Source organism: Protopterus annectens, chromosome 2.part0, assembly GCF_019279795.1.
Source record: "Protopterus annectens isolate FY-2018-M chromosome 2.part0, PAN1.0, whole genome shotgun sequence".
Classification (NCBI taxonomy): Eukaryota; Metazoa; Chordata; order Ceratodontiformes; family Protopteridae; genus Protopterus; species Protopterus annectens.
The window spans coordinates 710,565,100-710,584,538 of record NC_056728.1 but is presented as its reverse complement, the minus strand read 5'-3'; positions in this window follow the sequence as shown (position 1 = coordinate 710,584,538).

Genomic DNA, 19,439 nt, shown 5'->3' with positions numbered 1-19,439 from the left:
GACACATGGGGTGGGTGAACACAATTGATGGGGTCGGATGTTTGGAAATCGCAAGCCCATGAGCCCACAGATGGTAACAGTGGAACTGAGATCCCCACCCATGGGCAGTCACCACTGAACCTTCACAGCCCCTAGGGGGGCTGTGCTGGGGGCTGCGTAGGATGGGCGGTCTCACCCGTGAGATGCGCCACTCTCGCCTCGATCTGGTGTAGGGGATCAGCGACTGAACGCTGGATCTCCCTACACACCACAACCTGGACCCTTTGAAGGGTGTCAGGTGGCCCTTCTCTGCCCACGCTTGCATGGGGGGATGAGCCCCATCCCCTGCAGCAGTTCCACCTGAAGGTGGCACAGGACCAACGGAGGAGGGAAGCCCGGCCTGGGCACCAGACCTGCTGGTGCCAGGTGCACTCGCCAGCTGAGGAGGGACAGGTGGGTACGCTGGGACCGGCCTTCCCATACATTCTGTGATTAGGTGTGTTTAATTACAACATAAGCAAAACAGCATTCCAGATTAGTTGTAACAGCATTCAGTAATATTCCCATTAACCCAACACACCAAGGTTACAACATTTGAACAGCAAGCATCAAATGCATATATTGAACCACAGTGGATATTCCAACAGCATTTAGGGATGTTTGGTAGCAACAGGCCACCATGATTGTGGTGTTTAAACAGGGCACATGCATCAACGTGAATGCAAATATTTATAGAACAATAGGACATATGTCCCAACAAGTATTTAAGATTACACATACCCACTGAGGTGTGGAATTGCATGGTTTATGCACATACAGTAGGGTGTATTAAAACCTTGGTTAACATCTTATAATTACCTTTTCATCTACACTACATTCCTAGTGACTGCAAGTGTATATCCCTTACATGTATTATTACACTTGCCACCATACATTAGGTTGTGTAATGGGTTTGGCTAGTTCAATATATGCCTGACCTATATCTGACATACTAACTGTCCAGGATGCAGATGTTACTGCTACATATTTCTTGATTGCATTTATATTTCTTTATCTACATATCTGGGATGTTTTCACATGACATTTTCACTTCAATTTGTACAGAACCCTGCATTTCTTGACACACACTCACATTTATGGGGAAAAATAACATGCTACGTGTATGCCAGATTTACTTATTCATGCCAGCCAGTAACTGACTGTTGTGGACTGTATATATGTTTCACAGCTACTAGCACTTCCATCACCCACTTTATATGGGACTGCACAACTCTGGGTTGCCAGCACCTTTTCAAACAGTACTGTTTGTATGATGCAAGGGTACAACAACATTTCAAACTCTGTGACACAGACACACTCTGGGTTTTAGACCTTTATTAATGACATTACACACTTTTCCACAGGCTCACTCCTTTATTTGTTTTAACGGTGTATATGGCAGACATGTTCAAGACATATTATACCTTTATTAATAGGTTAGAACACTCTTTTTTCAGGCTCACTCACTTATTTTATATGACAGTGCCTGCAGAGATATTATTCCAGACATATGTTACCTTTCTTAATGGGTTACTACACTCTTTTTCTGCCTCTCTGACGTTTTTATCTGACAGTACGTGCAGAGGACTTATTCAGGCAATGTTATGGCTGTATTATTGGACTACAACACTTTATTTCATGCTCTCTCCCATATTTTATATAACAATACATGCAGAATAATCACTAACCTGCCTGGTGGCGCAGCCTTAGCAGCCTATCAGCATAGGCTTGCTGATTCGCAGCACAGTCACCTGCAGCTGTAAAGTAAATGAAGGGATATTGAGACATACCTATCCATTATACATACTCCATTATCAATTCTTACATATTGCATTCCATGGCTACATACTCAGTTGTGGGGCATCCCGCATCCCATGGGTCTCCTGTATCCATTGGTTCAGGCGGTCCTGCTTTCAGCTCTTCAGGTCTGCATGGTGTTGATGGACCTGCTCACCAGTCCAAGGAATGCCTGTGGCACTGGTGAGGTCATGAGCTAAGCGGTTCCAAGGCCTCTGCCTTGTACTCCGTCCCTTGGAACTGGCCCTGCAGGAGTCATGACTCATGACGGTGAACAAGGAGCCAAACCATGTATTTCGACTCCTCGATGCCCCAATGTTGCGCTCGGAAGCGTGTTCCCTCTCTGACACCAGACATTCTAACTGCAGATGTGAGCTACAATCAGTTATGGCATGTATTCCTGCCTGTGGGGCTTAAATATGCCGCATTTCCCACACTTTTTTGTGATTGGCCATTTTGTAAAATTCTCGGCTGACTGCAGACCTGCTTAGTAATGGTTAAACTAACATTAGTAAGTATATGCATGTTAACAGTGGCTGTTTCCCCTATGTTGTCATGGCTTAGTGGTTCTGTACATTGCTTCTGATGCACAGAGTCCTGGGTTTGAACCTTGTCATTCATTTTATTTTCATACTGTCCAGACAGGCTAGGGGATGTGGCTGCATTTAAGCAACTTTGCTCTACGTTGCTCCACGGTCCCCTACAGTGCCCTGGTTGGCACGGCGCGCACATCCGCGCAAACACATTGCGCTGGGTAAAGCACTATTAAACTATGGGCAACTCCATTGCGCTGGGTGAAGCGCTATTAAACTATGGGCAACTCTATTGTGCTGGGTGAAGTGCTATTGAACTATGGGCAACTCTATTGCACTGGGTGAAGCACTATTGAACTATGGGCAACTCTATTGCACTGGGTGAAGCGCTGCTTAACTGCAGGCAATTTTATATTGGGATCCTTTAAAATATTTATTTTGTTCACTGATACATTGGCCATTTCACTGCTTTTTAGTTATGTTTAAACATATTTGTTAGGTATTATTCCATATACTGATTTAAAAAATAAATACGAAAGGGAGTGATGCAACTCGAACCGTGAATGCCTCTTCTTTGTGCGAATGCTCTACTATTACACTATTGCTGTTTGGTGTGATTTGCATAAACATTCTTTCTTATGCTCTTCCATGTCAGAATTGCTAACTGTAGCTAAGCAATGGGCACACCCGCGCACACACGCGCAAATACGGGCAGCTATTTTGGGAATTTAAAAAAAATTAATGTTATGCATTTTAGAACTGTGATGGGGGTTTACAATATCAGACAGTGAGGTGTTGGGTGCAGGGACATTTGAGCGGACTCACTCTTGTTTATTTGCTTTTATTTTAAACACTTGCAGGGGCGTGAACATTTAGACTGCTCAGCAGTCAGACACACCCCCTGCTTTCTTACACGGTCCGTGTAAGACTTACAGTTGAGTCAGCGTGCCCTCATGCATATTCATGGCATGCTGATGTCATACCGTTCAACTGCAGCCTCCGAGTAAGATTTATTAAGTCTTACATGGAGGATTCGTGAATCCGGTGGTATGTGTGTATGCTATTGGAAATAACAGAAATAACCAATCCTTAAAATTATTAAATTTAAACATCAAATTTCTGAAAGATCTCAACAAAAGAGTTATATAATTTGATTTAAAATTCTGCGTATTGTTAAAAGTAATGTATTCTTTTAAAACCCATATGAAAGTATTATTTAACAGGTCTATTTTCTGGGATCTGTTGTTATTTATTGCTTTACAAGCTAAAAGTTCTAGAATTTTTTTCCATTTGGCTGAATATTGTGGATCTATAAGAAGAGAAATAGTTTTAACCATTGATGAGATTGCATACATTTCTAAATTCGGGATGGCTATACCTCCATTATTCCAATTTTTCATATGGGTGGACCAAGCTAATCTGGATTTGGTTGGGTACCATAAAAATGTATGCATCACAGAATTTAATTTTTTAATAATATAAGTAGGAGGGGGTAAAGAGATTGATTGAATAATATGCACAATTTTGGGTAGAAAGATCATCTTAATTATTAAAAGTTTCTCATCCATTGAGAATGGGATCTTATTCCATTTCTTAGTAAGGTTTCCTATTATCTTTAGACTTTTATTATAGTTTACTTGAACAATATCTTTAATACTTTTAGTAATCACAATACCTAAATAACATATTTCTTCCGATTGTGTTAAGTATTTTTTATAATCATCCTGTAAATCAAATTTGTTAGGGACAATTATTAGTATTTGAGTTTTGTTATTATTAAAGAGTAACCCTGATTTTCTTTGAAAATACTCCATATCTGAGAATAATGCTCTAATGGATTTGTTATTTCCTTCTAATGTGATTAGAATATCATCAGCAAACATTTGTATTTTGGAGGATTCATTTGAGGTTATCTTGTATCCTTCAATTTCCACATTATTTCTTATCAAGTTGGATCAGGGCTCCATAATTAATGTAAATAATAAGAGAGATAATGGACAACCTTGTTTGGTACCCTTAATGATGGGAATATTTTGAGAAATATTTGTTCCTATTTTAATATATGCTTGGCAATCTTTATATAATTGGGTTATTAAATTAATAAAATTATTTGAAAATTTTAAACTTTGTAATAAAATAAATAAGTAATCCCAATTAACTGAATCAAATGCACAGTTTATATCTAGACTAATTAATGTTAGGTTTTTATTTAAAGTTTTGACTGATTCTATTAAAAATAAGGTTCTTTTGATGTTATAAGAATTTCTATTTATAATGAAACCAGTTTGATCATCTTCTACTAATGATGGTAAAAAGATTTTAAGCCTATCGGCATAGATTGACATAAACATTTTATAGTCAACATTTAACAAAGAAATTGGCCTATATGATTAGCAACGAATGGGATCTTTATTGGTTTTCAGGATGGGGGAGATAAATGTGTATTTCCATAAGGGTGGAGTTATATTTCTATTTTGAGCACTATTGTAAACCTTATGTAATAATTCTAATGTATTCAAAGGCAAGATCTTATAAATTTCAAGAATAATGCTGTCATTTCCTGGAGCTTTATTTAATTTTAATTTGGTAATTTGTGTTTCAATATCTTTTAAAGTAATGGGTTTGTCTATAATATTAGTTTGTTCATTTGATAATTTATTTGGGGTATATTTATTAATAAAGGTTCTGATTTCTTCATTAGAATCAATTGTCTCAGTATGCTGATTTATATTACTGAAAAATTGTCTAAATTCCGTCAATATATTTTGTATGTCTGAAACTGTCTTTTTTTCCTTAGGTGAATATATTTCATTTATATGATTAAATTTGGATAGTCGTTTAGTTTTATTAGCTAACGTGTTGAGTGACCGTGGATTAGTGGAAAATTGTATAAATTTAAATTTTTCCAAAGCAATCATAGTTTTATGATTTAATATCTCTAGATACTTATTGTTTAGTGCATTTATTTCCTTCTTTTTTCCATTTTTATCTAAATCTCTCTCTTGATTCTGTTTTAATATATCTAATTTATTTTTTATGTCAAGTAGTTGTTCATCCCAACCTTTCTTTTTTTTTATGAAACCAGTTAAGAGTTCTTCCATAAAGATAAGCCTTAAGAGCATCCCATATATAGATTTCACTGGTTTCATTAGTGTTATTAGTGTCCATAAAGTTCCGAGTTACTAAATCTATAAATTTTTTAAATTTCTTTAATTTTGTTATATAAGCCAGTATTCTACTTATTTGGGTACCGTAATTACTATTAATTGTAATTTCAAATAGGATGGGATTATGATCTGAAATTGGACATGTGATTATTTTGGTATCTGTTAAGGAATCTATTAAGTTATTAGACAAAACAAACTATATCTATTTTAGAAAATGTATTATGTCTGTGGTAAAAAAGTATATAATAAAGAATTGGGATTTGCAAAATTACTTACATCTTTTAATAAATATATGTCTGAGAATTTCTTTTATTTTTAAGCTGATGGTGTGATTTTTCTCTTATTACTTGAAGTTGAATCCTTGGTGTCCAGAATACAGTTGAAATCTCCTGCCAGTATTATGTTCCCTTTAGATAATTGTATAATAAAGTCTAAATGCTGTTTCACAGTGTTAGTTCCTACTCCTGGGATCCAATATATATTTACTAACATATAAATCTTCCTATTTAATTCAATTGAAACAAGATAAAACATTCCTTTATCATCTCTAAATGTGTCAATTATTTTTGGAATTAGCAAAGAATTTTTCCATAGTATTGCAACTCCTCTTTTTTTTAAGTGTGTTCTGAATTTACTAGCACTTTATATGATTTATTAATTAGTCTGACTATATCTTCATTTATTAAATGCGTTTCTTGTAGAAATATTAATTGAGATTTATGTAATTTGATGAATATAAATAAATTACCCCTCTTTCTAGGATTGTTTAGTCCATTTATGTTTAGAGAAATACCTCTTAGTGAGTTCATTTAAAGGAATATAGAGAATATAAGAAAGTTATTAACCAAATTAATTTATTATTACTAAATGTAGAATACTGTATAATTGATTATGCTTAACGTCTAATAGAGATGAAAGCGAAATATTATTTATTTCTTTATCAGTGTTTGAGAATGTCAAAAGAATAAATGTTATAAAACTCAGATAATAACAATCACACACATTATAACCCATTAGAACCCACATGGAGTATAAAACTCCCAATTTGAGTGACATACTATCACTCAAATTAACCTCCTAACCAATAGCAACCTCTATTCAGCAACTGTCTAATAAAAGATATATACTTAGATAGAATTAATATGGCTTCATATGAAGACACCATATTAATATACTATTAGTACACAAGAATTACATAAATAAGATAAAACATTAATAGAATATATATACATTAAATATATTTCATCTGAACTGTATAAGAAATAGTAAAATAAAACCACAATCAATCATTTGGAATATTACTAAATGATATATGTCAAACAACAGTTTCAATTTGTTTGAGTATAATAATAAACTTCAATCCATACAACAGTAATCTAATATCCATTTGTTCCGAAATATATTGTAAATATATAAATAGATTGACTTTGGTAAACCAGTGTATGAATATATAATATTTATATATTATATTGTAATATTATTTACCTTAGTGTCTTAACTGTTTAACATATCTCTTTTCTTATAACTATTCATCAAATGTAACAGTTTCAACGTACTTTATAACATGAAAACTATTTAGAAGTATTTATTGCAATACAACTAAAATAACTGATATATTTATATTTGTATAATCCGCGGTGGTGGTGCTGCGGTAGCGCTGTCGCCTCACAGCAAGATGTTGTCCCGTTCAATTCTCAGCTAGAGTGTCTACTGTGGGAACATGCATGAATGGGAGTACCTTCGTTGAAGGTTGTGCGTTAGGGCTGGCAAATCAGCATGTAAAAATCAACTGCCAATCATTAGCGGACCGGAGTTCTGCTGTGGCAAACCCTAACCGGGAAAAGCCGAAAGACACAACATTTATATTTGTATAATATTAAAAATGTACATATTATTTGTAAGCAAGAATCAATCTTTACAAAATTACAATTAATGAGGAAATTTTTGTGTTGCAAAGGGTACCAATAAAGTGCAGTCAAGTAAAAAAAATTGATTATCAAAAGCGCATCTTGCTGAATTATTCTTAGATATAAGTAAGTAACTTTAAAGTTCAAGCTTTTCTTGACTGCAGTATTGGGATGATGATTTTAGAGGGACATATTAATACTGAACCAATTATAGTAGTAGGATACACCTTCATAACTGAAGCAGGTCTACGCTTCAATATATATATATATATATATATATATATATATATATATATATATACATACGTGTGTGTGTGTGTATGCATGTGTATGTGTGTGTGTGTGTGTGTGTGTGTGTGTGTGTGTGTGTGTGTGTGTGTGCATGTGTGTGTGTGTGTGTGTGTGTGTGTGTGTGTGTGTGTGTGTGTGTGTGTGTGTGTGTGTGTGTGTGTGTGTGTTTCTGTAAGGAATGAGATAATCTAAACCTGCTTCTCAACAGAATCAAAATGATTGCATAAACCTTTAAGGACACTTTTAAAAACTTACTATATGAATATTAGTAAAATTAATAAAGATAATAATAACGATAGTGGTAATCAGCCTTTCATACTCTGGTGTAAGTTAATGTTCACTACTCACACTTTTCTGTTCATTTCCCTCAGTCTCTTTTGTTAAAACGTTTCATTTTCAAGGGTATGAGAAAAAGTAATTTAATGGCTTTAAATTTCTCTTCTCAGATCTATAATAAAAGAAGTGAAGGTGATCCCGTTTTATTACATGCGTTTGAAGGTTCTATGCGACTGTTGTAATCTCACCAGTTCAAGGTTCAATCTCTTACGTCAGGATTCAAGCGTCAAGAGCAGGAGGAAACAGTTATATTTGAAGAGGTTTCTCTTGTCTGATCGTGAGTCTCATTAGGTCAGATTAACACATGAGATTATCTCAGCAGGAAATGTAAGTATACATTTTAAGTTGAAGCTTCTGAGCAGCTCGAGCCTTACCCATCAGCTACAGACCTGATATCCTGAAAAGAAAGGCAGAGAGAGCGAAAGAAAAAAAAAACGGAACCAAGCCACCACAGTACTTTACATTCAAAACATCCCTCACCAAAACTTTCCATATTATATCCATTCACACCACCACCAAACCACTAAACACAACCCAACTGCAAAATAAGTGAGGGTAAGCAATACTTATTACAAAACACGAACACTTCTAATTATACAAGGCATTTTATTTAAAAGCCATAAACAACTACTATCTCAACAATCCCTGAACATGATAAACGTTACATGAAACAAGACCAGAAGCCTATAAACTACAATGTCGCTAACGGCAACCATCTCTGCCCTACCTAATCCACAAAACATATAGTAATCAATGCCTCCACCATCCATAGTCACCACACGCTGCAGCATATCCCACAAATAAAAGACATCAAAGAAACATCCATACATTCAAACGGCAGGCTTATATCACTGCCGAACAACACCAGTTAGCATTTGCCTTTGTCTTGCTACAAGAACAAGCTTCACAACACCATAACTCTCCACAATAACCAAAAGATGAATTCAACAAACTACTCTAGCGACTTTATGAAATAATAGACATCCTTTCAATTAAATAAATAATGCAATAGTACTACTTGATGTTCATTTTAAACAAGGAAATTAAAAAATATATTGTAACATGTACAATGTAGCAAGAAAAGGAAAAATGTTTAAATAATAACTTATCGGTTGTCTCAATTTCTTTCTCCCCAGCTCCTGGGTTTATTTTGTATCTAGTTCAGATATTATTAGTTTTGTATGTTGTGAAGATAAAGTCATCTCTTATGTTTTTTCTTTTCTTCTGTACTAATCCATGTTCCATTTTCAGCAAGTATTTTTGTTCTAGTATTTATCCATTCCATATCTTCAACTTTTGCTAGTATTTTGTTTGTTTTAATGTAAGAGAAGGCAGAATATACGTCTTCAAATATATTTGTAGTATTTTAATGAAAGATTTTAAGTCTAGCTGGGAATAGTAGTTGTGTTTTTATTTGATTTTTCTTTAGTTCTCTTATCAGTGGTAAAAAAACTTTTCTTTTAGATAATACCAAAGAATAGTCATTGTCAAAGTGTATCAAACTGTCTTTTATTTTGATTGGAGCTTTAGACGAAGCAGTTTTAAGAACAACTTCTTTGTCATGTGAAGATATAAATTTGACAATTACAGATCTTGTTGAGTTAGTTTTACTATTTTTTGATGAAACCAATTACCTGTGCACTTTCTCAATTCCATAGAATTGAGCTTCAGGAAGATATAAAACTTCAGGTATCCAAGATGTCAGAAATTTCTCCATATTATTATTTTCTATATTCTCAGGTAAGCCAAATATTCTTACATTATTACGACAGGACCTATTTTCAAGGTCATCTATTTTTGTTTGAAGTAATGTATTTCGCTTTATAAGAAATTCTATGTTGTGCTCACCTTCCTGTATCTGAGTTTCCATGTCATTCAATGCTGTTTCTATCCCTGAAATTGATTGTTTTTGTTGCTGCATATCCTCATGAAGAATGTCCATTTGCTTTGAAGATTTTTCTTTAAAAGTATCCAATTTCATATCCAATCTGTCTATTTTGGAAGTTAACTCTTGGATATTAGTTAACAAAGATTGCAGTTCCTTTTTAAAAGTTATGTCAGTATGTGAAGTTTTTGTGAAGCTTATGTTGACTGATGAGAAAGAACTTCTTTCCACTGATATGACAGGAAAATGAATAGTATCAAAATAAATGTTTTAATACTATCATAATATACTATATAAAGAATCCAATGATATAAAAATTTCCACTATTAGAATAGTATTTTTTAAAAATTCCTGTCAAAAGTAATTAATAGACAGAGCTGAAGTAAAAGGCTGCTACTCAGAGCTCATACTAGCCACGCCCCCTCATATACTGAAGTTTCTTGATAAGATTTGTTGAGGACACAGAAATATGAGCCGTATATGGTAAATTTGAACAGCTTATGTCTCCATTTAAATCTGTACCTCTGTATTAGCAACTCTGTATAATCATGCATGCACTCTGAGCCTTAAAAAAATGATTTATGGCAGTTGTTGCTGCCCATTATCTGCTTTTTTACATGTAATGCATTCTAATAAGACTCGTTTAATGACCCTGGCATAGATCATTTTTTTTCTATTCTGAACTTTTCCTGCATGTGGAATGGTAGCCTGTTTAACAAAGAAATACTGCTAGAAGAAATGAAGACTAAATACTTTCCCTGTTGTTCACATTTCTAAAACTGATATTAATATCTAGAGTTGTGCAACACTGAAATTAAGGTCTAGCTTTGTGCAATACTGTTTCCTAACCTTTATTGTGTATACGAAGCAATTAACTCTGTATAGATACGGAGCTACTGTTTACCGTATATCCTATGACTGTTGTGAATGTGAATTGTTTGCTTGCTTAGAAAGTAGAAGCATGTGTCTGTAAGGTTCTCACACCTAATGTATGTTTCATTTGTAGGCTTACCCCCTCAAAATATCTAAAAATAAGGGTTTCCTGCCTGAAAGAAGCCACCCTGATAACCAGTACCCACTAACTACCTGAAGTACATCCTATGAGTGGCCAAGGTTAATTGCCTTTACTGTTCTCTATATTTTGTCCTGTAAAATGCTGCCCTGGGTCTAAAGCCACCTAAAGTCTGTTTGCTATTTAAACACCATTGCCCATAACACTATCTCTAGCCCTGAACTTATCCCTGATCACTGTAGTTTACTCCACTCCCCCACTAAATAGCCTTGAAACTCAAACTTTGTCCCCGCTACCTGTAGCTCATAAATACCCTGTATAAGCATATAACACAGCCTAACTATATTCCATTACCTAGTCTAAAGATATAGCTTCTCCTACTGCTCTAACCCCAGTTTAATTGGATTACAAAGTAGTCAGACCCTGTATACTTACCAAGGACTAAACAGAAACTTGGAGTCAGTGTTAACCCTGCTCTGCTCATCTCCCTGCCCCCAATTCCCACCGACCCCCACTATCTCTACATTTATAGGTACTTAACCACACCCTTGCTAACCTATCCTATTAACTTCTACCTCATGTTCTCCACCCTGTCCCCACCATCCTATTGCCTCATCAAACATATTTCCCTTCACCCACACCATTGGCTCTGATTTGACTATCAGATCTACCACTGTCATGTCATACATAACTAAAGTTCAGAATAAGAAAAAAACAAACAAAATTCACAGCAGCTTCCAAATAAAACTTGTAATCCACAAAATGAAGCAGCTTTTCAGGCAAAACAATAAAGCCCTGAGCAGGGCAAGCTTATAAAATTGTGAAAAAAACCCACAGATGGCTCAGCACACTTCAGTTCACTTTATTCCATAGAAACACAGCACATTAATGCTCCACCATACGTTTTCATTTTAAAAATCACTTCCTCAGAGGAAGTGTGCTACCCAGTCCACATTCAATACTGTGGAAAATTGGCTCTCCGATCAGAGACTGTCATTAAACCCCCAAAAAAAATGTTACTATTCTCTCCAACACATAGGTCTACTGCTTTTAACTTCACTATAAATGTAAAAGATGGCACAATAATCTCCCCTCTACAAAACTACTAGGTGTCATCAATGACAACAACCTAAAATTTGACCTACAAGTAAATCAAACTATCAAGGCCATAAATAAAAAACTTGGGTCTCTGTATAGAATAAAAGCCTTCCTAACCTCTACAGCCAAGATTGCTATAGCTCACTCTCATCTACTTGCTACACTGCTATATGCTTCCCCCTTCTCTCCAATCTAAACAAGACTGTACTCAACAGACTGTCAACCTGTTATAATCACATTGCCAGATTTGCCACTGGCCTGCCTTTTAGGACACATCACTGTATCAACCTCAAACAGCTTGGGTGGCTTGACCTACTCAATCTAATCCAATACAACCTTCTGATTATGGCCAATAAAATTCTCTATAACCCAAATCATACACCAGCTCGTAGGAACATAATCACCCCCTATAACAATCCAAGATTGCTTCAGTCCTCAAATAAACCATTAATTCAAACCATCAAAACTAACAATGCAGCTGGTGATGCCCTATTCGCAAACTCTACAAGTAGAGTCTGGAACCTACTTCCAGCTGACATCACAATGCTCTCCTCCATAGACCAGTTTAAAAACTTAACCAACACCTGGCACTAAACTGGCTATGCCACTGTAATAAGCCTGGCTAGCACTAATTAAAAAAATGTTGAAAAAACTAGTAACCTAGTTACTATTTGTTCCCCATGTTGTAAACAGGGGTAACCTTTAACCTGTGAACTTCTCTATTCATGATTGTCTATGTATACTTTGTAAATATCTCTATATTGTTTCTACACTATTCTATTTACCTGGAGACTTTATTTTGTAATAAGTTTGTAATGCTTTTTACTGTATCTGTTTATGCTGGAGCTTTTCTCCCCGGGCCACCGCTGAAAATGGGCATGTATCCAGTCAGACTATCCCGGTCAACAAATGTAAAATAAAATAAAAATAAAAATAAATTTTATATATATATATATATATATATATATATATATATATAGATATATATTTAAAAAAAAAAAAATATATATATATATATATATATGTGTGTGTGTGTGTGTGTGTGTGTGTGTGTGTGTGTGTGTGTGTGTGTGTGTGTGTATATAGCGTTTGCCCATTGGATCCACCCTCTGAACCTCTCACTGCAAAACATCAGACCAAAAGCACTGTTAATGGGGGTGAAGGGGCCCAAAATAAGAACCTCTTGTAATTATTGACCTCATCTCCTCCTCCACAGCTGAACAGATCTGCCTTGCAACACAATAACCAACACTTGCAAGTCTCAAACCCAGAACCCTGCACAACATAGCCAGAACAAGTGAACAGTAAGCCACATCAGATGTATGATGTCAGGATGATATCACTAGCATATCATGCAGAACAGTCTGTCTGCCATAAGGAATGTACAATGTGGAAGCAGTAAACATTCCAATACAGACACACACACAAACACACACACATATATATATATATATATATATATATATATATATATATATATATATATATATATATATATATATATATATATATATATATATGTATATACATATACATACACATATAAATATATTACTACTTATAGATATGTATAAGAAGAGTATATTTAGTGGGTGCACAGCATATCAAACAGCCAGTATTCCTACAGTTTCCACCTTTTAAAATGGCCAGCGTTTGATTATTTCATACAAAAGACAATTATTGCATGAAACATATACCCGCAGACAATGCAAAGGACATGACACCACACACAAGTTTGCATACATAGAAATGTTTATTTGTGTACTATTTCAGTTGTATATGCAATTTCTTTCAGCAGTTAGGTGTTTGAAATACATAATAACTGAGTAATGCAACTCTTAAACAAAACATTTGATACAGTAATCAGAAAACATAACATATGTTGCTGTCCAGGCTAAGGCCTTCAAGTAGTACAACAGTAAAAGAAACTCTTTCCTTGAAGATAAGAACCAATCAACACATCTGAATTACAGATGTAGTTCAGCAGCCTGCAATTACACTCTGTACTCAACCCCTAAGGGGAAAAGAATTAGGTTGCCACAGTGAAACTGTATCTGTTACATAACAATACTTAATTTAAAACATCACTATCACACTAACAAACAGATCTGTCTGTCAGACAGCAAGTTCTAGTCCACCACTGTTTCCATGGTGAAATGTATGAAAATGTACAGCAATATACCTTAATGTGTCTTACTACTGATATCTCTCACATGTTGTAACAGCCTAGGTTAAAAACAATTCATACCCCTCCCTCATAAAATGTCTTACAAGGGCATATAACAGTGTTTTACATACACTGACCTCTGGACTGTACAAGGTCACATGTTTTGTTCAGCTGTAGCCCTTATATATATATATATATATATATATATATACAGGGCATCTATCCCACAAAAAAATCACGTCCCATACCTAGCTCTGTATTGTGCCCAGAGACATGTACCCATCACACAATTTAACCCTACCAATCACCATATTTTATGATGCCCACACACCTCCCTGTAGGGTGTGAGGCTCCACATTCTAAATTGCCCACATTGAAAGCAGTTGTTGCTGCCAAAGAAATGCAGAGCTATGATCCTTACCTATACCTCGCCTGTACATCCCTACCTGTTTCTCCTCTTGTTTGTCCCCCTGCTTCCCCCAATTTCACCACTTTCCTATCTCCCATTTTTCCTTTTCTTTATTTGAAATTAGTGTGGGTTTAAGTGGCCATAAGTGGCCGTAAGCGGGGGGTTAGCGAAGCTAAGCTGACGTAAACATCGCTTAGCTCCACACAAACCCACGCAAACCTACTTATAACTGCTTTAAGGTGCCTTAATCACTCTGTCTCCAACAGCCCCTATTCTGCCCAGCAACAAAATAATCAGCCCTTGAAAGTCTCAAACCAAGGATTCTGCCCATTATAGCCAAAGTGAATAACCACTAAGACATTTGAGATGCATACAAATTTGATGTTTTCTCAAACATATTATGTAGCACAGTCAATCAACAATAGGGAAAATGTATTTATACATGTATATGTATGTATGTATGCATGTATATATATATATATATATATATATATATATATATATATATATAAATGTGTATTGTGTTTGCACATTAGATCCACACTCTGAACCTCTCACTACAAAACATCTGACCAAAGGCACTGTTAATGGGGGTGAAGGGGCCAAAACTAAGTACCTCTTGTAATTATTGACATCAGCCTCTACTCCACAGCTGAACAGATCGGCCTTCCAACACAATAACCAACACTTGCAAGTCTCAAACCCAGAACCCTGCACAAGGTAGCCACAATAAGTTAACAGTAAGCCACCTCAGCTGTATGATGTCAGGATGATATCACTAACATATCATGCAGAACAGTATGTCTACCATAAGGAATGTACAATGTGGAAGCAGTAAACATTCCAATGATACATATACACACACACATATATACATATACATATATATATATATATATATATATATATATATATATATATATACACACACATACATACACATATAAATATATTGCTACTTATAGATATGTATAAGAAGAGTATATTTAGAGGGTGCACAGCATATCGAACAGCCAGTATTCCTACAGGTGCCACCTTTTAAAATGGCCAGTGTTTGATTCTTTCATACAAAAGACAATTATTGCATGAAACATATACCCACAGACAATGCAAAGGACATGGCACCACACACGTTTGCATACATATAAATATTTATTTGTGTACTATTTCAGTTGTATATGCCATTTCTTATAGCAGTTATGTGTTTGAAATACATAATAACTGAGTAATGCAACTCTCAAACAAAATATTTGATACAGTAATCAGAAAACATAACACATGTTGCTGTCCAGGCTAAAGCCTTCAAGTAGTACAACAGTAAAAGAAACACTTGCCTTGAAGATAAGAACCAATGAACACTTATGAATTACAGATGTAGTTGAGCAGCCTGCAATTACACTCTGTACTCAACCCCTAAGGAGAAAAGAATTAAGTTGTCACAATGAAACTGTATCTGTTACATAACAATGCTTAACTTAAAACATCACTAGCACACTAACAAACAGATCTGTCTGTAAGACAGTAAGCTCTAGTCCACCACTGTTCCCATGGTGAAATGTATGAAAATGTACAGCCATATACCTTAATATGTCTTACTACTGATATCTCTCACATGTTGTAACAGCCTAGGTTAAAAACAATTCATACCCCTCCCTCATAAAATGTCTTACAAGGGCATATAACAGTGTTTTACATACACTGACCTCTGGACTGTACAAGGTCACACGTTTTGTTCAGCTGTAGCCCTTATATATATATATATATATATATATATATATATATATATATATATATATAAAGGGCATCTGTCCCACAAAAAAATCGCGTCCCATACATAGCTCTGCAGTTTGCCCAGAAACATGTACCTATCAGACAATCTAACCCTACCAATCATACATACTGTATGATGCCCACACACCTCCCTGTAGGGTGTGAGGCTCCACATTCTAAATTGCCCACATTGAAAGCAGTTGTTGCTGCCAAAGTAATGCAGAGCTATGGTCCTTACCTACACCTCGCCTGCACATCCCTACCTGTTTCTCCTCTTGTTTGTCCCCCTGCTTCCCCCAATTTCACCACTTTCCTATCTCCCATTTTTGCTTTTCTTTATTTGAAATTAGTGTGGGTTTAAGCGGCCATAAGTGGCCGTAAGTGGGGGGTAGCGAAGCTAAGCTAATGTAAACATCGCTTAGCTCCACGCATACCCATGCAAACCCACTTACAGCTGCTTTAAGGTGCCTTAATCACTCTGTCTCCAACAGCCCCTATTCTGCCCAGCAACAAAATAATCAGCCCTTGTAAGTCTCAAACCAAAGACCCTGCACACTCTAGCCAAAGTGAATAACCACTAAGCCATTTGAGATGTTTACAAATTTTATGTTTTCTCAAACATATTATATAGCACAGTCAATCAACAATAGGGGAAATGTATTTATATATGTAGATGTATGTATGTATGCATATATATATATATATATATATATATATATATATATATATATATATATGTCTATACACACACACACACACACACACACACACACACACACACACACACACACACACACACACACACACACACACATACACACACACACACACACACATATATATATATATATATATATATATATATATATAAATGTATATTGCATTTGCACATTAGATCCACACTCTGAACCTCTCACTGCAAAACATCTGACCAAAGGCACTGTTAATGGGGGTGAAGGGGCCCAAAATAAGTACCTCTTGTAATTATTGACATCAGCCTCTCCTCCACAGCTGAACAGATCTGCCTTGCAACACAATAACCAACACTTGCAAGTCTCCAACCCAGAACCCTGCACAACATAGCCACAACAAGTTAACAGTAAGACACCTCAGCTGTATGATGTCAGGCTGATATCATTAACATATTATGCAGAACAGTCTGTCTACCATAAGGAATGCACAATGTGGAAGCAGTAAACATTCCAATGATACATATACACACACATATATGCATATACATATATATATACATATATATATATATATATATATATATATATATATGTATATACACGTACATACACATATAATTATATTACTACTTGTAGATATGTATAAGAAGAGTATATTTAGAGGGTGCACAGCATATCGAACAGCCAGTATTCCTACAGTTGCCACCTTTTAAAATGGCCAGTGTTTGATTCTTTCATACAAAAGACAATTATTGCATGAAACATATACCCACAGACAATGCAAAGGACATGACACCACACACAAGTTTGCATACATAGAAATGTTTATTTGTGCACTATTTCAGTTGTATATGCCATTTCTTATAGCAGTTGGGTGCTTGAAATACATAATAACTGAGTAATGCAACTCTCAAAAAAATCATTTGCTATAGTAATCAGAAAACATAACATATGTTGCTGTGCAGGCTAAAGCCTTCAAGTAGTACAACAGTAAAATAAACACTTGCCTTGAAGATAAGAACCAATCAACACTTATGAATTACAGATGTAGCTCAGCAGCCTGCAATTACACTCTGTACTCAACCCCTAAGGGGAAAAGAATTAAGTTGTCACAATGAAAATGTATCTGTTGCATAACAATGCTTAACTTAAAACATCACTATCACACTAACAAACAGATCTGTCTGTCAGACAGTAAGTTCTAGTCCACCACTGTTCCCATGGTGAAATGTATGAAAATGTACAGCAATATACCTTAATGTGTCTTACTACTGATATCTCTCACATGTTGTAACAGCCTAGGTTAAAAACAATTCATACCCCTCCCTCATAAAATGTCTTACAAGGGCATATAACAGTGTTTTACATACACTGACCTCTGGACTGTACAAGGTCACACATGTTTTGTCCAGCTGTAGCCCTCATATATATGGACCCTACCCCACAATTTGTGTGGGAGTCCACAACATCACTGGAATGATAGCAGGAATGTCAGCACTAAATAATGATAGGCGACTACTTAACCTCTTACTGTATGACATCCTGACAAAGCCTGGTATATAGGTGGAGTACAGAGGATGGAACACAGGGCTGTATTTGCAATATTGCTGTTATACACTGTGAAAGTTGCTGGTGTTACAGGACTTACCCTTACTCAGGAATATGAAGTCAGAAACACAAATGGATGTTGCCATGTACTGATAGCACTCAACAGAAAGAATGCCACTGATATATCAGAGACAAGACCTGTGTGGTCAACAGACAAAACATAACAGCCAATCCTCTGGCCATCATGTGGATAGGCCCACAGTTGAGAGCTATGCAGACAGACTGCATTCCATGCAAAACCAGCATGTACGCGCAAATCCTGTAAAACTAGTGGTATTCAATACATATAAGAGCAATGCTCACACTGTCCATAGGTCTGAAACCTTATACAAATATGTAGTTGGCCTGTGTCTGCAAATCCCATTGTAAGAGGTATTGCTACCTGCTGTCTGTAACACTGCTGCCCACACACAGGAAGGATGTCTTCCATACAAGAAAGGCAAAGGGACAACACCCACATGATGTAGTCATTTATAGTAGTGGGTTGCCATGACATTGGTAACTGGAAGTACTACACAGCTGGCTGCATGCAATTAACAAGTGGTGAACACCAATTGGTGCAGAAGCCATCACCTGATCATGAGCATCACCTACAAAATCTATGCTGTGACCTATTCAAACCAGCTCGATCCCTGTAGTGGAGAGAGAGAGAGAGAGAAATATTATAAACCAAACCAAAACAAAATAAAATAGAACAAGGGACACATACAAGTGTACATAGAAGAGAGGAAAATACTAAAACAGGTATG